We start from the raw sequence: 24,091 nt of genomic DNA on the forward strand, positions 1-24,091 counted from the left end.
AATGATCATAGTGTGAAGAATATAGAGAGTAGAAGGTCCTTATACTCAATAATATTTGTGGTTAAATTAAATCAAATCATATATCTGGATTTCTAATTTAGAGGTTAATCATATGGAAACAGGAACATACTAAGAAAAATGATTACTTTGGGACCATTTTCTTCTTAAAATTATGCAGCAAAAATATCTCTAAGAAATATATTTTTAATAAAATATTTCAGCCCTTAGTTAAAGTGCATTATGCTTTCATATAAAGTTTATCTCAAAATAGAAATTCTGCAACTAATCTAATGTATGTTTTCATGAAGAAAATGCTATGACTGGTAATCTTGTTATGTGATTTTAATTATATTTTTGTTGTGACATGATTCCTGTTTACAGTTAATAATAACTTCATACAAATCATGCCCATACACACTAACTTACATAAGATAATATTCAAACAAAATTATCTTTCTTCCTATCTCCCACAGGGAAGGATGAGGTGTTGAAGTATATTAAATGAAAGCACTCTAAGAGAGATTCTTTATGAAATGGAAATTTGTAACCTGAGGATGGGATCATGAGCAATTTCAACTTGGCTGAACAGGAATTCTCATTTCTACAGCACTTTCTAACCTTTTAATCACACAGAGAAATCCACAAAATTTGAAGTTCATATGAAGGGATTACATTCCTAAAAGATGTGCCAACCCTGCTCAAAAGTTCGGTCTCATCACTAGTTCTTTGTGTTTGCTGGCTGATCTATTTCTCTATCATATGTTTCATATTATTAAGTATATTAGTAAGTCAGCTGTGAGTACATAGCAGGAGACTCCTGAAATCACTGCTATTGCTGGGTAATATTCAGGAGAGAGGAAAAAGATTATATTACTCTGCAATTCCTCCCTTTGGCCTTCAATAAACCAATCAATTGTCAAAACAATCATGTAAGATGTTAGTTTACTTTTCTCTTTTTAAGTAGGATTAAGCAAGTGTTTTTCAAAGTAAAAAGTGATGACAGTAGTATCAGAACTTTGATATGAGCACCTTCTCCCTAACAAGTAATGCTCTATGGGCTGTAAATATGGAATTCACACTTAAATTCTCTCTCCCTAAAAGCACTCACACAGACACAGAAACAAACAGACAGACACACAGACACAGACACAGACACACACACACACACACACACACACAGCTGCCACCCAGGCACATAAGAGAACAGTTCAATTCCTTGGTAACGATAATTGATTGATGTTTGCTCCATTGGTTTTTCATTTTTTTCAGGACCTTGCCTGGACCTGCATCTTACTCTGAAATCAAGTCCCCTGCTTTTAGTATACTGTGTTTATGTATTCATAGTATGTACCTGGCTGCTTCAGGCCAATTAATAATACCCTGAATAGAGTATCCTCAAACTTGACATTCAAGTCAAACTCCATGAATTCATACTATTATTCGGAAATACTAAAATTTATTGGATCTAGAAACCAAAAAACCCCCACTTTGTTATATTAATAGGAATTAACATCATGAAATTAGAATACTATTGACCAGGAACTGAGGTAAGAGGACAGGCGTATGTGGGAAAATGTGGAATACTGGATGTGTGTTAAAGATATAAAATCATCGTCTGTTGGATCATTTTTATTGTAAACTTAGCCTATATTGAAAGCTCAATTTACATATACAGTTTTCCAACTATTTGTTTACCCATCACTTCTGATCACAAATCTTCTTATAAATTTTTATAGTATCTTTGAATAAATCACATAGTTTGCATGTCCTTATCATCTTAAGGAAAAACAGTCTGCTTCTACATCTTTCATCTATGTGACGTACCTTTATTTTTGTTTTCTCTGTTTGCTGAATAAATGTATTCCTGGAAACAGGATATTGACAACAAATCTGGGTTTAATTTTCATTTTTTAAATTTGAAATATAATATAAACTTTGTTGTGACTACTCATTTTCTAAAACTGAGTGATATTCATGAACACTAATATTTTGGTGCCTTTAAGTAAATTCTGACTTGATGTGGTATGGTAGTTCTAGTGTCTAATTGACTTAACCATTAGATTATTAATGTATAAACAGTGCATTGCACTTTTTTAATTTTAAATATAATATAGTCCCCAAGGATTTACTTTAAAGTGATAAGGGGGGGCAGTTGTCTTCATGTTCCATAGTTTATATTTATTTCAGTAAAAGAACTAATAATACATGATGTATGCTGGAGCAATATAAAAGATGAGAACATATTTCTAAAGAGAATGGGTTTATTGATTAAAACAGAAAACTTTGAAATAGTCATGTATCTTGGTTGAAACTGCATAAATTTCATATAAATGTAGCTCCACATGAGAATCAGGGATAAATTCACATTAATATTATTGAGATTTACATCACAATATAAGCAATATAGGTATTTTAAGGAATTGGTCATTCAAAGCACTAGATACCTACTGGATGAGGAATGGAATTGAAAATAGCAGAGGAAAACAATTCAACATGCAGATCTTATGATTTTATAATACTAATATGAAAGAAATGGAGCTTTTGCCTTTCTGAAGAAGAAAGTTTAGCCAGTAATTTCAATGTAAGACTTTAGTTGTAATGAGTCTAAAGTCTTTTTCTCCAAGATATTCAAGAGTACTATTCTCATCTTCTGAAGAGTAAGTAATTATTTTAATTAACTTTGCTTAATATTAATTTACTTGTAGCAAATAGGTTAAAATGTCTCCTCTCTTTCTTTCAATGTAATAACATACATTTCATATTATTAATATCTCTTCATACAAGCCTGAAATCACTATTTCAAACTAACACAAACAAAAACCTCAAAAATAACCTGATACAACCATCACAAATCCTAAATTATGTGAAAAAAATCAACAATATATAAAATATATCTGAGGAATTGGAAAAACAATGGCAAAATAACAACATAAAATTCCCCTAGCTCTCTAATGAAACAGAGAATTAGAGTCCTAGCAGGTACTCCACTTCTAAAAAGTCACACCCAGTCAGTTATAACTATTTATAGATATACAATTCAAAAGAAGAGTTTATACTGTCTTCACAAGAAAACAGAAATATATGAAAAGGTGTCCAGCCAGGCAGGTGACTGCTGTGACTGTGTTGGCCAACATATTTAAAGGCACAGCTGCAGTGTGGAAATAAAAATTCCACATGGGAAACAAAAGCAGGAACAGAAGTGTACATCGGAGACAGCCACAGCCATACTCAGAGACAATTCAAGATACCATTGGGCAGCCCAAACTGTCACTGGAACCGCTAGTATTAACATCACTACATCTCACCACAATAGATTTCTACTCCTACACTTAATGGTCTAGACAAAAACCTAATTCCACAAAAACAAATCACAACAGAAGATCCAACCAACAAATGGCAAATCAACCAAGAACATAAAGAGTCACCTATTAAGATTATATAGCCCCCAAAAGAAATCCTCCAAGTGAACAGAGCAAATCAGAAAAATACAAGAAAAGTGATGTCAAGGTAGTATAATTCACACAGTAAATAACCAGGCATTAGAACAGACAATTAGGGACCTAGAAGATAGTTTTCAAAATACATTACATTTACGGCTTTAAATGTGATTAATGGAAAGATACAAAACCTCTACAAGGAAATTTATTGAACAAGATGCGAACAACCAAAGATTAGCAAAATAACTCATGGAGACTACAAACAGAAAAATAAATTCTGAAAAGGCAAGGGAGTCCAAGGAAAAAATGGATGCCTAGTTAAAAGATATGAGAGAAGACACAGCTAAATAAACAACCCTACCATCCCACCCACCCAAAGAAAATATGTAAAGAAAGTCAATACAAGACCTAAAACAAAGCTGTATAAAGAGATAGAAGCCCTAAAAAATGACCAATTATAAAACAGGGAAATCAAAAACAAGCTATAAAGTCTTCACAGCAAATAGATGACATAGAAGGCAATCTCAGGGGTCAAAGACCAAGTAGGTCTAGTAGGAAAGAGGAAATAATCATTTAGAACAAATCCAAGAAATAAGAAATGATCTTGCCACAACTTCACGACTCAGTTAGAAGATCAAATTTGGGGGAGATTGGTCTCAAGAAAGAAAAAAGCAGGAAACTAAATGAATGGGAAACATATTACAGAATTCTAGCAGAGAACATTCCAAACATCCAAAGAGATAGGCACAGTCAGAGAAGAGAAGCCTTAAGAACAAACACAGAATTCTAGAAGAGAACAACCCACCACCACATTATAATCCATTAGAGGATCATTAATGATCAAGGAAACGATTCTTAAAGCTGCCATAGAGAAAAGATTGATTATTTATAAAGTATATACAGTCAGAATAAACACAAATTTCTTAGTTGATATGATAAAATGAAGAGCCTGGCATGATATATAACAAACATTAAAGGCAAACAACTACCAACAGTGAATATGGTCCCAAGCCAAACTCTCCACCACATCAGCAGGATAGAAGTTAATCAAATATATCTTACAGAGAGAAGATCAAGAAGAACATGAACTGGTTATATAAGATCAGAAGTAGGTAAATATATTAAGAGTAGATGAGGCCCAGCTCCTAAGAGCTCCTAAGAGAATTCACTCAAATAGATAAAATTAGAGAAAAAATGAGACATCATAACATAAATTAGCAAAATTGTGAATGTTATAAGAGAGTACTTTGAAAACCATATACCAATCACCTGGAGAATCCTGGAGTAATTGATGCTTTCCTATACTCGAACTGAACCAAGAAGTGTTACATAAGAAGTAATGAAAATGAAATGTCAATAAACAATTTCTCATAACAGAAAAATCTAGGACTCAATAGATTTACCATGAAATTAAGGCCTGCAAAGAACTTACAATACTCAGGTCTAACTCTTCAATGGAATAGAAAGGGAAATGGAATTATCAAACATAATCTATGAAGCTAGAATTAGACTCTTCCTCAAATCAGCTAGGGACTCATCAAAGAAAGAGAACTATGAACCCAGCTCTTTGATAAGCATTGATGCATAACTTCTCAATACAATTCTCACCAACCAACTTCAACAATTAACAAAAAAAACATGCTATGATCAAACAGTATTCATCCTAGGATACAGCTGGATTCAATATACTTGTCAATAAACATAACACACACCATCAGCATAAGCAAGGACAAGAACCACATGATTGTTTATGTGGATGTAGAAATAGCTTTTAACAAACTCCAATACCCCTTTATGATTGAAAGGTCTGAGAAGCTAGGAACTCATGGAACTTTCCTCAATATAATACAGAGTATGTATACGACAAAGAGAAAATAAGCATGTACCTAACTATGGAGGCATGAAGACATTAAAATCAGGAATGAGAAAAGGATGTCCACTCTTTCTACTACTCTTCAATATAGTAGTGGATTTTCTAGCAAGGACAATAGCTAAGAGAAAAATATAAAAGGGATCCAAATATGAAAGGAGTAAAACTATTCCCTTTCACAGATGAAATGATACTTTATATAAAGGACCCTATAGCTTCCCCCCCAAAAAAAGTTAGTAAAAGTGATGCTAATCTTCAGCAATGTAGCAGGGTATAAAACCTACAAGAATCAATAGTTTTCCTGTGTTACCAACAATGGGAAGATCCAGGCTGAAACCCAAAAAACAACCTCATATATATTAGCCTCAAAATCAAATCAAACCTAAGCAAAACAAAACAACAATAAAACTAGGAATTAATTAATTTAACAAAAAAGTGCAGGACCTCTATTGTGAAAACTTTAAAGGCCTAAAAGTGAAATTGAAGGAGATTCAAGGAAATGGAAAGTCTTTCCATGCTTCTGGTTGGAAGAAATAACAGTGTGAAAACTGCAATACTGCCCCCAAACAATTGGCAATGCAATACCCATCAACATCCCTACAATATTCTTCAATGTGATAAAGAAAGCAATCCAAATTTATTATTGAATTACAAAATTACAGTTGAAAGGAAGACTTAGAAATGAACTCATAGGCCTATAGTCATCTTACACACACACACACACACACACACACACACACACACACACACACACACACACACACACACACACACTGGAATTCTATTCACCCATCAGAAAGGATGACTGTTCACCAGTCTTAAGGAAGATCAAAGGCTTGGGAACATTATACTAAGAGAAAGGAATGCACACTCGAGCAATATAGGTTTCATATATTCATTCATTCATGGTAGCTAGAAGGTACCTACAAATCTACAAGAGAGATTCTTCCTCCAGTTTGAATTGCCATTATCAAGAAAACTGACAATAGCAAATGCTAAGGTGGATGTAGCCAAATGGGAACTCTATTACACTGTTGGTGGGAAATTAAATTTGTTCAACCATTCCAAAGTGCAGTATGGACTTTATGTGAAAGACTAAACAGATCTCCCTTATGACCCAGTAATTCCTGTCATGGACAGTAATCCAATAAATAACAAACAAGCTCACATTAAAGCTACCAGTATAACAATGTTCAGGGCCCAGGTCCCGAGTTCAAGGACTGGAAAAAAAGTTACCACTGCTTGTATTTGTTTCCCCAAATATGAACCTTTTGACATAAGATACAAAATCTTTCTATTTGCAACAGCTAGAATAGGACTTACCTGTAGTGGGTAACAAAATGTCTTCTTTGTTGAATGTTAGGAAAAGCTGTAGGCAGTCCAAGAAAAGGGAGACTTTTGTTGTTGGTGGTGGTGGTCGAGGGGCTTGAAGTCTGCGCTTGGGCACTGTCCCTGAGCTCTTCAACTCAAGGTGAATGCTCTACCTTTTGAACCACATTGCCACTTCTGGTTTTCTGGTGGTTAAATGGAGATGAGTCTCAGGGACTTTCCTGCCCAAGTTGGCTTTGAACAGCAGTCCTCAGATCTTAGCTTCCTGAGTAGCTAAGATTACAGCTGTGAGCCACTGTCACCAGGCTAAAAATGGGGAATTTTTATAAAAGAAAATCCACCTCTTCACCTGTGTCTAAACCTCATATATTACTATTAAAACACTTCATCCTCAACTCATTTGATCTGACATTTGTAAATTTTCTCTTTTCCTTCATGTGGGAATACTGCAGTCAATGTCAACTCAACTGTGGGACTGGATCAATTGTATGGTAATCGCTAGCACCTAAATCAAAAACATATACATCAAAACAAATGAAACCCTCATTTCGAATAATTGTTTTCTCTTTTTATTACAAATCTGTGCTTGATTACTTCTTAATGTGATATTGGACCTCCTAACCGAGTGATGAGTTTTTCTTTCTCTTGAGCAATTGTCCTTCTTCCACTTGGGTCAAATATTTAAATTTCAAAAATTTCAATTGATAATTCATTAAGGTGACCTCTAAGAAAATGTGCATTTCTGGAATTGGTCTTCTGTGTTGTTCTCACGTGCACAGGCTTTCTATGATTTATTTGTTTTATAAGGAATTCTATTTTCCAATCTTTGTGTGACCAATTTTAGTCCCTCTGATCAGTCTTTCCTACCCTCTCTCAGGAGTCTTTTATTTCAGTCTGCCTCATAAAAAATATAATAGTTATCAGCTAAATGACTCCCAGCTTCAGTATTTTGCCTGACTTCATGTAGACTGTGATAGGAGCCTTGACTGGCCTTGCTTACCGGAGATTTTTACTTGTTTGTTTTGTTTTGTTTTTAGAGGTCTAGGATTACTAGTCAATGTATTAGCTTCTCTGGGCCACAGTGATCACCTGGACTAGAGTCAATGGGTTTTTGTCCTAATGATAAAAAAAAACAGCTGACTAAATTCCTGTTTTAATTATCTCAAAATGAGGCAATCTGGCATCCTTGCAAAGCCATCAATAATATTCTGCTACCACTTACAGAAATGGTCTATCAAGATGGCTTTTCAAGGTTGACTGTAAAAAATGTTTATTTCAGGGGCTGGGAAGGTGGCTCAGTGGTAAGAGCGCTTGCTTTGCATGCCTGAGGCCCTGGGTTCGATTCCCAGCACCACCTAAGAAAAAAAAGCCAGAAGTGGAACTGTGGCTGAAGTGGTAGAGCACTAGCCTTGAGCTGAAGAGCTGAGGGACAGCACTCAGGCCCAGAGTTCAGGCCCCACTACTGGACCCCAAAAAAAAAAAGTGTGGGAGGACCATATAAAAAACAAAAAAAAATCACATCGTACATTATAAATACTTTAGAAACAACAGCAAGAAAAAAAACCACTTGTGTCCCTATCTTGGGGTTCATTAAGCTTAACATCACCTTATCTATTCACATGCACATAGCTTTTGACCTTTTCTGCTTATTCACGACATATATTAATTATTGACAATAAGGGATACCACGTGACTGATGTTTCTTTGGACTTGGATTATTTTAGTTAATATAATTTTTCCTAGTCTTTCCATTCCGTAACAAATTGGGTGATGTCATTCTTTCCGATGGACGATAGAATTCCCATACACACACACACACACACACACACACACACACACAAACTCACAACGTTTTCTTGATCCATTCATCTACTGAGGGGCATCCTGGTTGGTTCCATATCTTAGCTATGGGAAATAATGCTGCAATAAACATAATTGTATTGGTAATTTTTATATGGTCTTGTTGCTGACTATTTAGGTGAATACCCAAAAGTGGGATTGCTTGGTCATTTGTGAGCTCTATGAGGAATCTTTTAAGGAACCTCCATACTGCTTTCCAAGTGGTTGAACAAGTTTACACTCCCACCAAAAAGGAAGTAGGGTTCCCTTCTTGCCACATCCCCTCCAGCATCTGTTATTGTAAAAATGTGGAGCGCTTCACAAATTTGCGTGTCACACTTGTACAGGGACCATGCTAATCTTCTCTGTATTGTTCCAATTTTAGTGTATGTGCTGTTGAATTGAGCACAGAACATTTTTTATATATAAAGTAGAATTGATTTTCTTAAACTAGACAATTCAACAAAAAGTAAGTTCAAAAGATTTGTCGTGAAATTTTAGAACCATGTATTTCTTACATAAGCACACATTTAAGACTAAATTCAAGATATGTTAAAACAAAATAATTCCAGGTATTTGTTGTTCAACAGATATGTAGGAGGAGAAATTCAATTATTCTATACAAGGCACCTATCATAATTAACACTGCAGCAAGTGTTAAGTACTTTTTTAAGTTTTAATGTTTTAAATATGTTTAATTTTGGGAATTTGCTTATATGCCAAAATTAAGATTGTTTGGTAGGTCATATAACTTTTCTATAAAGTATTTAAATTTATGGTAGCAGACATATACAACTAAGTATGTACATTTCAGAGTTTATAGAAACTTTACTAATGAGAAGTTGCAAAGTCTTTGTATGAAGAAACAGTGAAGAGTTAAGACTTTGTTAACTACACAGTTTCTGTAAAAACTTTAGGGCTTCCTTACTTTATATGTTACCGAGGAACAAAAATGATTATATAAACCATATACAGATGATGAGATGAGACATAAATAGTAATCTTAGAGGGTAAATTTAAAGACTACTCATAGCCTATAAAACTCTTGTTGAACACCATAATCTTAGCCAGCTTTAAATGTGCAGGAATATGAGAAAATAGTAAAATCTAATATGTAGTACACTTCAAATACTGGAAACAATGGTATTTGGTTTTTATTTTATTAATCATTAATATTTAATTATTGGTTTTCTTTATTTGCAGCATTGTTTTCCTTGTTGTAATATAATACAACTTTTTATAAGTCATCATTACGAGGTACTTTGAGAATGTTACTGGGATGGCCACACCATTTTTATAGGTGCATGTGAATTTACAAAGAGCAAAATTAAGAACAAAATATTGACTAAAATATTCTCAAGTAGAGTTTGAATCAGGAGTGTTGATAAATGTCCACACATAAATCCTAGCCCTAGGCTGAAACAGTGGTTTTACAGAGTTGAGGCCACAAAATTGAGAGACGGTTTTGTGTTTAGTGTTTTGGTTTTGTTTCTGTTGGTTGTGGGGCTTGAACTCTGGGTCCTGTGTACTACTCCTCAGCTCTTCATCTCAAGGCTATTGCTACCACTTGAGCCACAGCACCACTTCCATCATTTTCTGCTTATGTGGTGCTGAGGAATGTGGTGTTGATGGGTTATCATACATCAAATACCTTCAAATGTACATATAGAGTCTAAAGATAGCAGTATGAATATTCTCATGCAGCTCTTGTTTATCTGTTATGCACTTTCAGTATTATGATATTTCTCTTTCATTCTCTATTTCCTCTCTTTCTCTTTCATGCTCCATGTCTGCTACTTAGAATTTCTGCTGAGCTACTATTGTCCTTCAGGAACCACTGGGATTTTGGGAACATGATAGGGACGATCAGTTACCCTTGCATTCTTTAAGAGTTATAAGAGTGAAGTGATATTATTCTTTGCCATTGTAAATGGCAAAACAACAGATCTAGTAATTCCTTTTCATTTTTAGTACTATTACAAATTTTCCTCATAGGAATCATTGGGATGGATAAAATACTTTTAACCTGCATCCTAAAAGATCTTTTCCTTTTACAAGCAACCTTTTTCTTTTAATATCAGTAAGTAACAAAAACAAAGCTATCCTATGGAAAGTAGGCTGAAGTTGTTCACAGGGATGAAAAACAAGGAAGTGGGGGAAGTGAGCACAGATCCTCAGAGCAGTTTATCATGTACACTTTGTGAGAATGACAATGTGCTGGGAAGTCTAGATTAAATCACTGAACACCTAATATATATAAATATATGCACATATATATTTATTTATATATGAATATATGTGTGTATATGCCCTTATATATGTACACATGTATATTGCTCTACATACAAATACACACATATATATATACACATGTATACATGCACACATGGAGAAAGACGCATAGATACAGCCAACACAAGTTTCACTACTTGTTGAATATGCCCTAGACGGAATGCTTGGAACCAAATATGTTGAAGATATATTTGTCTCTAAGACTTATTTTAGCACTTCTCTTATCTCTTAGAACTGGTAGGTTTTGACAGATTCGACTTGTAAATACAGTACAAGTGATAGCAAATCACCCAGAAATCTCAGTAAGTATAGGTCATATGGTGTCTCCTTGCTCCCCATAGAATGTTTGCTCTTGTAGACACTCTCAACAACCAAAAAAGCAGGAGAATACCCTGGTAAAGAATAAAGTTATACGGCATCTTTCCTTGAGCTCTTTTCCAACAGCTAGCATCAATTCCTAAGTAATGTGTGAGTCCACAGAAGACTGGAGCTCAGGTCAACATTTAACCAACCCATGTGATAAGTCTAAAGTGAGAATTGCTGTCTGAGGTCTTCCATTTCCTGGCCATGAAAATAAGAAAAAGTATTTGAAATGTATTAAAATTTGAGAATAATTTGTAACCTGTCAATAAATGTGTAGAATACAATTGTACCAACCGACAAAAGATGCATTTCATTTGTGTGCTTTTGGACTTGGTGAGTGATTTTAGGTGTGTCTACACAAGTAGAATCAACATAAATCAAGCCAGCATTTCTTCATTTAAGATACAAGGAAAAAGTACAGGTTGACCCATTGTAGCAATGAGATGTACAAGACACTCTATCTGGGGGTACTAAGACCACATGATGGGTTTTTCTACATCCCCCATTCTTCCACCAACCTTACTCCCTTCTCCTCTTCACTCTTCTAAGGGTTAACATATTTAATTCATATACTAATCCACCTCATCCCCAAAATTGATTTAAAGGTTTTCTGCTCTTGTTATCAATGTTGGTTTAAGGGTTGAAATTCTGTTTGTCAAAATTTGCCTTGCATTTTGTTTGGTATTGCCTACTATTTTGACATTGACCACGTGGTTTTATCATATTGGGAAAAATATCACTTTGTCACTGGAATTCCAAAAAAATAAACTGCCAATTTCCTTTTTTTAAAAACCCAAGTGCATCTTAGAACTTTAGTTTAAATGTGTGTGTATGAAAACATGTTCAACATAATCTCATTATAAAAACTGTGTAACAAGTTGTCTTCTTCTATGTCTTGATAGTGATATTTCCTATCAAATGTGCTGCTTGTTAAAAGAAAACCTTTTTTTCAAGGATAGTAGTAAAAGGAATGAGACCCAGCTCAGCTCCTAGCCAGCTGTGATGAAAAACAAACCAGTAAGGAGGTAAGAATTGTCTTAAAATGTTTGTTGCACATATCTGTTTCTGTCTCCAGAAAGTTCGAGTATAAGAGATGGTATGAGTATGCCTTAAAAGACAGCTTGTGAGTAAAGTTGGTAAGTAATTTTTGGCTGTTATTTAACATTAAAAGTAGCATGTCATTCTCTATGTCCATCTAAAGTCGTTTCTTTAACGTCTGTGTATAATTTTGTAAGTAACTAACCAGGAGTTTTGAAAATTCATCCGAGGGAGGCAATCTTGCCCAGATCCTGCCTGGACCATCCTACCTCCACCATGGTACACTGGATTCCTGCCTGACTCCATCACACACAGCTGATTCTTGGTAAAAGACTGATTTAGATTTACAAACACTAAGACTCTTGTGGACACTCTCTTTAAACCTTACTCATCCTGATATGAAAAAGCCAGCTATGTTGTAATACTATTGAAACATGTATAGTCCAGGAGAGCCTCTCATACAATTTAGTTATCAGGTTTTCCAGGCATACAAGGTATGCTCAAACTCTCATCCCATCTCTTGAATTTTGTCATTGCAGAGTTCTGGCAAGTATTTGTTGATTAATTCTTGGTAGGGTGCACATAAACTCTACTTGTTCTCACTGATCTCCTTGTTGCATTAATTGGAAATGATAAAGGGTTTTTGTGGCAAAGATTTCAGTTCAAAGCCAGCCCAGGCAGACAAATCCCTGAGACTCTATCACCCAACTAACCATCAAAGAGCCAGGGTGGAAGCTGGCTCAAAAATTAACCAGCCAAATGCTAAATGTAGCCCTGTGACTGAAAGTGGTAGAATGCTAGCCTCGAGCAGAATTGCTCAGGGAAAATGCTCAGGCCTTGAGTTCAAAGCCCATATCCCAGCCACAAGCACCTAGATCCAAGGACAAGGTGGAAAAGAATAAGAGGAAAAGATGTTACATCAGCGACTTTGTGACTGCCCTTTCAAAATTAACCAGACCCAGGAGGCCAATAGAAACACGTTCAGAAGCTTGTCCATCTAATTTCCATATCTGTCTAACTTCTAAATGCACAGGAATTTACATTCTTGCCTTTGTTACCTGCTATTTATAGGAAATGATCAAGGTCTCTCACCAGGCCCTTAACTACTCCAATCCAGCCCTAGTTTCTGACTGGTTATAGGCTCATGATCCAAATGGAACTTTTCTGGATTATTCCCTGGTTGTGTTTTCTGATGTCACTCTTATCAACTAGTCCTGCCACCTTGTCAGCCTTTTGCCTGATCTCAGCATTTTCAAGTTTCTGTCTAACAGGATAACAGCCCTCACTCAAACCTGGGACCAAGTCAAGGACATCCTATTACTGCAGGCACCCAGAGGCTTTGCTTACACTCTTCTGAACCGAGCACAGACCTGGACCTGAAGAGGCCAGCCCCAGTGACTCCTGGACACACTGGTGACAGCTGGAAGTAACCAGAAAAGACCATGATGCCCCTCCACCTTTTATACTCCAGGGTTCAAAATGATGGAATCTGCTTTGTTCTCATACCTGCATGATTCTCCTCTCTCCGCCCAATTCTTTTTATGTATCCAAAGACCCTATATGAAGAACTTGCTTCTCCCCACTTGGCCCTATCATTTCATGTATCTAAAGATGGAATATGAAGGATTGACCCCAACCCTGCTGTCCCAGGCTCATACACAATACAGGCAAATCCCAGGTATGTGTGAACTCCTTTTAAGTGCAGGCAGGACAATCTATATAATCCCAGTTGTAAACATCCCATTGTGGGCCCAACTGAAAGGTCCCCGCTTTCCTTGACCTAGGGGCTTTTCATTAACCTCTACCTCCTTGCTCAGTCCTCCTATAAAAACTCAGATCCTGTTTCAGCTCCCTCACACAACCTCCAAACCTGCTTTTCTACAATAAACAGTCCTCGCCTATTGATGATGTAGTCCGTCCTATTCCTTTTCCATTCTCCTAAATTTTCCTAACAAGGACAGGCTGTATTCTATGACCCAGAAGAGAGAAAATTACTAAGCATTCATTTACAGCCTTCTGAATATTTCTGATTCTGCACACATCAATTATCTATCCATACCTATGTCTGAGTGAGATGATTTTAAAAGAATTTAGTTTTGGTTCCCGTGCATTACATTAAGATATTTAGAAACAACCGAGAAACCTAAAGGTCTATACGAATTTTTGGTGAGACTGAAGGGATAGTGGAATTTGGTTCTCTATAATTTGGGCAATTTGCAAAAAGAATTGGCAAATTACAATTTACATTTGCAGCAAACTTGACACATTAATTTTTTGTGTATTGAAAGGAGCACAAGCCTCAACAATATGTCAATGCTATCCTCTTATTTATCTCTAAAGGTTTATGCTCTGGTCATTTAGTATTAAAACTTCAAAAAAATTTAATCTTTAGCAAGTCATGCAAAGGAGTTTCACTTCATTTTGTCAGTGTTGAATAATGTGTATGTGCATTTCAATGTACAATACATCTGGATCATTGTCAATCATTCCACTTTTCTAATTTTTATACATTTTATAGTAAAAATCGTGTACAGAGGGGTTACAGTTACATGAGTAATGTCTTCTGCATCATATTCACACATTTTAAGTGAATGTCGAGGGTAATTTACCTAGTATTGGAAGTTTAGGAGCTGTCTCCATTTTCTGATGATAGTAGCAGGAGTCAGTTTAATTATGCAGATTCCACTATGGAGTGAGAACTTTAGTCTTCTAACTTTTCGATAAATTCAGAGTTACTTTTTATTAATAATTACAAACGTTTTATTTCAGTATTTGAAACGCTGCCCCAATTATTTTAAAACTTTCACATTAAGCTAGACTGACTTTTTTTCTCCCAATTACCCCACTAGTTCAGGTTAAGTCTCCTTTGGCTTTATTGTTTGAGAGGCCAAGGGAAAAGGGTAAACAGAAAGATGATTATTACTCAGAAATCTCCTTCCTCTTGTTTTTGCTATTCTTGTTGAGAGGAATACTAGATCAGGGAACAATAGTGATGCTTGACTTCAGCATACAAGGGAGCATTCCTGGCATGTCAATTATTGTTTCTCAGAATCACTTAAACTGATTACTCTTTCCTTCTCTGTAACAGTAACCTAACTGTTGCACCCTTGGTGCAGAAGGAAGCACACTAACAGGTTTTTAGCTGTAAATTGGTATTTTATATCTCAACTTACTACCACCAAAAATATAAAGCTTTGGCTATATAAATGCAAAGGCACTGATTGTACAATAATACCTTATAAACAATTCAGCTCACCCCTCCTCTCCTATCCTCCCTTCTCCTGCCCTCATTTACTCTCTCTTCCCTTCTTCATTTCTTTTGTCTTTGCCCTCCATATTCATATCTAACTTCTCACTTTCTATCTTCCAGTAGCAAGTGATTTGGTTTATCAGACAACATATAAATCATTGAACAAATATTTTTTTCTCCTTTTTCTGATTATTTATTTTTAAAAGAAGTGAGTTTTAGTAGAGCACCAGTGGCTTCCACCTAGCTACTAGGTAGGTTCAAATTTGACAATTGCAATTCCAAGCTATTCCAAATGAATAAACCTAAAAGATTCCTTTCTCCACTTGTAGTAATAGGAAGAAGTGAAGGTGTGACTCAGGTGGTATCATCCAAACATTGAGAATTAATGCCCAGATAGAGCTCAAGGCCAGTAGTTCAAAACCCAGTACCAACATAATGTTAAAAGATGTGTCCTTCTATTTTGAATGGGGATATTTCTCCAAAAATTCATACCCAGGACAATTTTCAAGGTCAAAGACTTTTTTAAAGGCTCTTTCAGATCTTAACCCGATTTCTCTGCTTGATTTACTTTATAGGAAATAGGAACCATTTGTTAGGAAATGGAAAGACTTGGTAAATATTATATTAAGTGAAGTAAGCCAGGCCCAAAAAATATAGGTCCCATGGTTTCCCTTATTTGCAATATCTAGTATATGTATGAGTCAAGCAGAAAAGGTCAGATAAGTTGATGTTAGGGAAATGAACCCTAAGATATGTATTCAAATGTTTTTTTTTCTTTCATGCGATTGGAACCCTAAGATATGTATTCAAATGTTTTTTTTTCTTTCATGCGATTGTTTCTAACGCATTTATAAGATTATCTCTTTGTTGCTTTGTATGTCCCTCCCCCACAATACAACCCCTGCTTTCACTATATTTGATGTCAGTATAACTTGTAGAGAAGATGGGGAAAAACAAGTCGTTTAAGGATACAGGTGGACTTGTTGCAACAATGAGAAGTACAATTTGTCATGTCGAAAACGAGCTTTACAATGTTGGTGCGGGGGGGGGGGGGGGCGGGTGGAGAGGTGGAGGTGAGGAGGATTGGGTGTGGAAGAGGCTGGGAATGGATGTGAAGGGTAAACAAAGGAGGAGGCTGCAATGCTTGATAAGAAATGTACGCATTATCCTGCCCATGTAATTGTAACCCCTCTGTAGAGTGTGTTCACAAAAAAAATAAAATAAAATAATAAAAAAAAGAAAGATTAAAAAAAAGATTTTGGATTAGAAACATCTACTTATTTGGTATGAAACCTACCAAAATGTGATCTTGAAATCACACTCCACAAACTGGACATATACATCAATTTAGCAACTTATAGGTCTCAAACTTTTATTTGAATTCTGTATCTCATATGCATTCAGCTTCCCTACAAACATGCATGCATATTCATGTTCACATACATCCCCATACTCACATGACATACTAAATGTAACACTGTAATAAAAAATAATTACTGAAAAAGAACATCTTCACAAATGTAATTAAATATCATATTTTAAATATAATGCATTATTGAAATACTGATGAAAGTGAAGCTGGGAGGATGTTTCAAATAGAGTGCCAACCTGAAGATCACGTATCTCAATCCAAACATCATTATTTTTATCCTTCCTTCTCCCATTAAAAAATGAACACATAATTCACCTACATGTTCCTTAATCATTGATTGAATAAAGAAATTGTAATATATATATGCATATATACACAATGATATATTATTTAGCCACTCATTGTAATGAAATACCTTCATCTTCAGGAAAATAGATAGAAATGGAAACCTTCATATTAAAGCAATAAGCCGTACTGTGTAAACAAATACTAGATTTCTCACATGTAGACTCTAGATCCAGAAAATAAAATGAATGACCCACGTATAAAAGATGGAACTGATTGAGTTTGGAAAAAAGTGAATGAGGAGATGAAGAGAAGTAGTGTGGAATAAATATGTTCAAATACTTCATAAGTTAGTATGATCACATAATAAAATTTCAGTATAAAAATAGGATAATGAATTAATAAAAGAAATAAAATTTAATAAGCAACATTATGTGGACATATGTGTATAACACAATAAAATTACTTTGTGAAATTATTATTTGTTAATAAAAAGAAAAATTCATTCCAGTTGTTATAGATTCATATGTTAATTTCCTTTTTTGTCAGTTATTTCCCTGACAAACTAAAAGGAGAAATAGTCTTTGCTCATTTTGAAAGACAATCTTGTCCAATTAGCATTAAAGTATTCTAGTTAATTACTGTCAATGTGAAATTGTTCAATCAAATTAAGTATCATATTAGAATATTTCTAATGCATTCTTCAAAATATTCTCTATAGGTATACACTTTTTGCTATTTATTGAATATGATTTTTTTTACTTAATTGCAATATATCATTTTATGAATGCAGTTTGGTTTATGCAACTAGGATATATTATACCTGACCAGAAAATTAATTATTCAAACAGTTTTTTTTTCATCAAAAATGCTTATTGTGAAATAAAGGGCTAAATCCAAATTACGTATATTTGAAGACAGTACTTGGTTAGTCCTCACATTCCCCATTCCCTTCTTGAGAATAATACACATTGTAAGGAAATGCTTAGAATGTTTTGGAGAAATAGCTTGGCTTTAAACCAGTGAGTTACTCTATGCTGCATTTTGTTTACTTTATATCCAGAATAGCTAAATTCTTACCTTATCATTTTCCTTAGGCTTTATACTCAGGTTTAATTTCTGATGGGAGACAGATAAATATACATTTTTTAACAGTGGTTAAATTTAGGTACAACTATACTCATGCAGATAGGCCTCATCAGTCATGAGACCATGATATCAAAATGTTAACCTATACTTACTAGTGTCATGTTATGTGATTTTGCGTATTATAAACAGTGGTTATTAACATTTGTTTTGTAAACAACATCATTTCATGGGTTAGGAACTGAAGTGAAACATTATACTCAACAAAATTTAAAGAGGCATCCAAAATTAGTTGCCAAGATATACATCATGTAACACAATGTTTTGAAAATGCAAGCTAAAGGAAATTATTTATGAAAAAATCAACAATTAAAATAAATACAGAATCAGTATGACTTATTTTTCTTTTACCCCAGTTGTAATACGTCTTGCATGATGACTTTTCTGATTTTATGCTTAGTTAGGGTTTGAATTTAGTTGGAGAAGCTATGTTCTTTCATGTATTCATTTGTCAGATCAAAGATGAAATGAATTCCATGCCAGAATCAAATTGCATTATAATGCTATAGTTGTATACTTTGCCAAAGTTTCAAATCAGCTCGAGTAGCTTGGGTCTTTTTTGCGTCTAACTAAATAGGTATGCAATTTTGTCAGTACTAGAAACATTTTGACCACCAATTATTAAAATAGTATTTTCCAGAAACTACTATTCTCTTTTCATGAGATTTTTAATTTCATTTATGTAATGTGCTGATGTTTTCCTTTAGATAACCCACATTCAGTAATCTACAAACAGTGTAATTTGGAGCAGTTTAAAATTATGTACACTCAAGCACACTGCTCAAATTCTATTACTTGTATATTTTGTTCTTGTTAAATGAGTGGTATTTACTTCTCAATATTGATACTATTGGACTTATTCATTGCATTTCTGGATTTTTTTAGTATGTCATGATTTTTGTGATTTAATACTATAGCATTTTTCCTTTTAAATATGTGCAGATCTTTCTTAATATATAGTTACATTTGTTTTAAACAATTTGATCCAAAAGATCTGCTATATTAGGTTCATACAGATGAATTTAATTTGCACAACCTTATTTCTGAATGACAGCTATAATTATAGCTCTACTCAAATTAACATATATTTGAGTTTGTACTTAAAAAAAACTGGGCCCAACATGTTTTTGTTCCTGGAGGAGATCCATTTCTTTGTTGTTTTTCCAGCTGTGGTGACTTTAACATGTGTGTACATTTTATTTCAAGAGTTTTGTGTATATATTTTGTTTCATATAACAGGAAGTACAAAAATAATCCGTGACTTAGAACTTTCCCAAATAGAATTCTAAGAGAGACACTGGCAAGTGGGAGCGGGCAGGTCTTAGTGAAGGGGATAGCAAAATAACAGAGACATGGATTGATGTGAGTTGAATTCTGCTTCCTTTTCCTCACTATTTCCAAAGGTATTACTTCAAAGTCTTTAGTAAAAGGAAAATAATTTTGTCTGTAGGAACTCAGAATTTTTGTTTTAATTGGGACACTCTACACATTGATATTTTATTTTAACTCTAAAATCTTTTTTTCCCTTATTGTAAAACCACAAATGTGAATTTATAATGAAAAAATAACACCTAGTAATTTATATGAAATGGTGCAAATTATTTTCACTTTACACTATATGCAATATAGAATGTAATAATAATAGTGTGTAAGATAGTATGTAATTGACTGTGCAAAGTCAATAATAATGAATTTTTGTGAGATACAGAGTAATAGTAAAAATTATACTTGAATTGTTTGAAAAATCCCAGTTACATCTAAAAATAACACATAGTTTTATAAACTAATGCTGAAAAATAAAATTGTTTATTGGAAAAACCAGAAGTATCAAAGCTTACTTTTCTTTTTTTTTTTTTTTGTGAGTACATTTCTTTTTTTTATTATGAAAATACTGTACAGAGGGGTTACAATTGCATGGGCAAGATAATGAGTACATTTCTTTTTTTTTTTTTTTTTTAATTTTATTTTATTTTATTTGAGAACATACTGTACAGAGGGGTTACAATTACATGGGCAGGATAATGCATGCATTTCTTACCAAGCATTGCAGCCTCCTCCTTTGTTTACCCTTCACCTCCCTTCCCAGCCTCCCCCCTCCCTCCCACCCAATCATACCCCCCCCCACCGACATTGTAAAGCTGGTTTTGACATGACATTTTGTACTTCTCCTTGTTGCAACAGGTCCACCTGAATCCTTAAACGACTTGTTTGTCCCCATCTCCTCCACATGTTATACTGACATCAAATATAGTGAAAGCGGGGTCCTCAAAGAAACAACTGCCCAATAAGTAAGTGGGCGAAAGACTTAAAGAGAAGCTTCTCTGAAGAAGAAAGAAGGATGGCCAATAGACACATGAAGAAATGTTCAACATCCCTAGCCATAAAAGAAATGCAAATCAAAACAACATTGAGATATCACCTCACTCCAGTTAGAACGGCAAAAATCAAGAACTCTAACAACAACAGATGCTGGAGGGGATGTGGACAGAAAGGAACCTTACTTCATTGTTGGTGGGAATGTAAACTTGTTCAACCACTTTGGAAAGCAGTATGGAGGTTCCTCAAAAGACTCCACATAGAGCTCCCCAATGAGTACATTTCTTATCAAGCATTGTAGCCTCCTCCTTTGTTTCCCCTTCCCATCCCTTCCCATCCTAACCCCGCCCCCCCACCCAATCCGCCCCACTACCCCCCCCTGCTCGTGCACCAAAGTTGTAAAGTTCATTCTTCGACCTAACGACTTGTACACCTCATTGTTGCAATGGGTCCACCTGTATCTCTATTTAAACGGTTTGTTTTTCTCCTTCCCCTCCACAAATTATACTGACATCAAATACAGTGAAAGCAGAGGTTATACTGTGGGGGAGGGAACATACAAAGCAACAAGGAAATAATCTTATAAATGTGTTAGAAAAAATCACATGAAAGAAAAAAAACATTTGAATACAAATCTTAGGATTCATTTCCCTAACATCACCTTTTCTGACCTTTACTGCGTGACTCAGATATATACTAGATATTGCAAATAAGGGAAACCATGGGATCTATGTTTCTTTGGGCCTGGCTTACTTCACTTAATAGAATTTTTTCCAAGTCTTTCCATTTCCTTACAAATGGGGCAATGCCATTCTTTCTGATGGAGGCATAGAATTCCATTGTGTTCATATACCACATTTTCTTGATCCATTCATCTACTGAGGGGCATCTGAGTTGGTTCCATATCTTAGTTATAGTAAATAGTGCTGCAATAAACAGTCATGCTGGTAGCTTTAGTGTGGTCTTTTTTTGTAAACATTTGGGTAAATGTCCAAAAGTGGGATTGCTGGGTCATAGAGGAGCTCTATGTGGAGAAGTATCAAAGCTTGCTTTTTAAAAATTGACTTGGATCTGGGCTTTGTTGGCTCATTCCTGTAATCCTCGCTATTTTGGAGTCTGAGATCTGAGGATAGTTGTTCAAAGCCAGCCTGGGCAGAAAAGTCTGTGAGAATCTTATCTCCAACAAACCTCCTAAAACCAGAAACTGCACTGTGGCTCACGTGGTACAGTGGCAGCTGTGAGCTGAAGAGGTGAGGCAGAGTGCCCAGGCCCAGAGTTCAAGGCCCACAACCAACAAAAAATTGACAGAGTTTTACTTTATTAATTCATGGTTTTTTATGAGTGGATGTTCAGTGAAAATGTCATTGGTTTTTATATTTTGTGTTGACATAAAATGAACCTAGTATTGTCTTAAATTAATCAAAAAAACTCTGATTCTATAACCACATAAATTTTGTGGGTAATGGTTAAGACCAAGTTGCCTTTTTGACAAAAATATATTTATATCACCCCCCCCCCAAAAAAAGGGCAACAAAAGAAAATATATGCCAGAAACTTACTCTGTAAATCTTGATGGACTAATACTCTGTCAGTTTGTTTTAACTTATAATATAAAATTAAAGTAATACTGGATAATATGAACCCATTTAAATTTCCTCATCCTTGTCATTTAAGATACTTTAAAAAGAAATTCAACAGGTGACAGTGTTTTTCATTACTTTTCCAAAGAAATGATCATTTCATCATTATAGTGTACAGCACAATATACCCAGAAAGCATTTGTTAAGGAAAAAAATCCCATTCTTTGGTTTGCTTCAATAAGTTTGCCTTCAGAAAAGTTTTATGAAATAGCATGCTTTCATTCATAGTGCTTTCCAAAATATATCTCACAAATGCCAACAATGCAGCACAACCTGAAACATCTGTGGATTTTTCCACTTAGGGTACATAGTAATCACTTTTCATACTCCTTAGAACTAGCTGTTCACAGGCATTAATTGCTCTGTTACTTCCATGCTTTACAACAACAGCATTTGACAATGGCATACATATTAATTTGTTTACCACATCTGGTTTGTTTTCAGCAAGGACTGTCTTCATGGAAGATGGTAATAGATAAGTTTTGCAAATATGTAGTTTAATAGGGCTCTAAGTTGTAGATATAGAACATACATTTAAGTGACTAAATATTTAAATTAAATCCAATAAAGTGTATTCCTTCAATTTTCTGGGTAAAGTGTTCAACAATCTAGGTATTTTTAAAAGAAATATTGTATGATGTTTCCTTGGTGACAATGTAATTGGAAGACTTAAAATTTTCCTATACCATAGACATCTTAAACGAGGTGGATGTACTTGGGTTGGCATGCAAAACTTTTGGGATAGCATTAATGTTTGAATCTTGGATAGGATTTGATTGGGAATTGTGGCAGACTTTCATGGTATGGGAAGAAAAACGAAAGGACATACTAATACATTTATTCGAACACAAAAATACACACATACAAACACACAGATATACACATATGTAGTATAAAGACCCAGTCAGTTTGCAAAAAATATTTTAATAGGAATTCCATAAAATATTTAGTCTGCTGGGCACTGATTAGAATTTATAGAAATATCCAGTTGCTTCCACCCCTGGACAAGTCATTATCATTGGTGAAGATGTTGCCATTTGAATTTAGAATGCCCCAGAAAGACCTATGTGTTAAAGACTTTCTATTTCCTACCAGACTGTGTAGAATACCTGAGTAGTTCTTATGGAGATTAAGTTCTTCCGCGTGAAACCTATGAGACCATAGATACTCATATACATTCTTCTTTTATTTTTTAATCATTCTACGTCAAAAACTTTTCTCTGACATCCTCCCCACCTTGACATTGTCTTGTCATAGGCCGCCAAACAATAAAACCAACTGAACATACACTGAAACCTTCAAATTTGTTAATCTGAGTAAGCCTTTCTGTTTAGTAAATGGACAGTATCACTTACTATGGTAGGTAATAAAGCTAACACAGAAGTCTAGTCTTCCTAACAATGTAGAGTATATAAAATTGTGCTTCATTCTAAAATATCTAACTCCATTTTTTAATTTATGTTTTAGTTTCTGTTGATCCTAGGGCTTAAACTCATGGCCTGGGTTGTGTTCTAGGCCAGTGCTTGACATACAATCTAAACTGGAACTCCGTTTGCCCTGATGGTTAATTGGAGATAAGAATCTAATGAACTTTCCAACTCAAGCTGGCTTTGAACTGGGATCTGAAGATCTCAGCCTTTTAACTAGCTAAGATTACATCCTTGAACCACCAGTGCCTAGCCAGGTTGCATATTTTGTGTAATTCCAACTTTCAAGATTGTGTAGATGCCCCTACTATTATATATATATATATATATATATATATATATATATATATATATATAAACTTAACCCTGTTTTCACTGTATTTGATGTTGGTATAATTTGTGGAGGGGAACGGAAAAACCAAATTGTTTAAAAAGCGATACATGTGAACTCATTGCAACAATGAGATGTACAAGATGTTATGTAGGA

General features: G+C 34.8%; 1 non-coding gene across 1 annotated transcript; it reads right to left on the reverse strand.

Annotated features, from left to right (window-relative positions):
- Positions 1–8,777: 8,777 nt before the first annotated feature.
- On the reverse strand, positions 8,778–8,884 carry LOC122114062. The gene has a single exon (XR_006148517.1). It is a non-coding gene; the product is annotated as a U6 spliceosomal RNA (small nuclear RNA).
- Positions 8,885–24,091: the final 15,207 nt, after the last annotated feature.

This window comes from Dipodomys spectabilis, unplaced genomic scaffold (genome assembly GCF_019054845.1).
Source record: "Dipodomys spectabilis isolate Male_0828 unplaced genomic scaffold, ASM1905484v1 ptg000105l, whole genome shotgun sequence".
NCBI classification, from domain to species: domain Eukaryota; kingdom Metazoa; phylum Chordata; class Mammalia; order Rodentia; family Heteromyidae; genus Dipodomys; species Dipodomys spectabilis.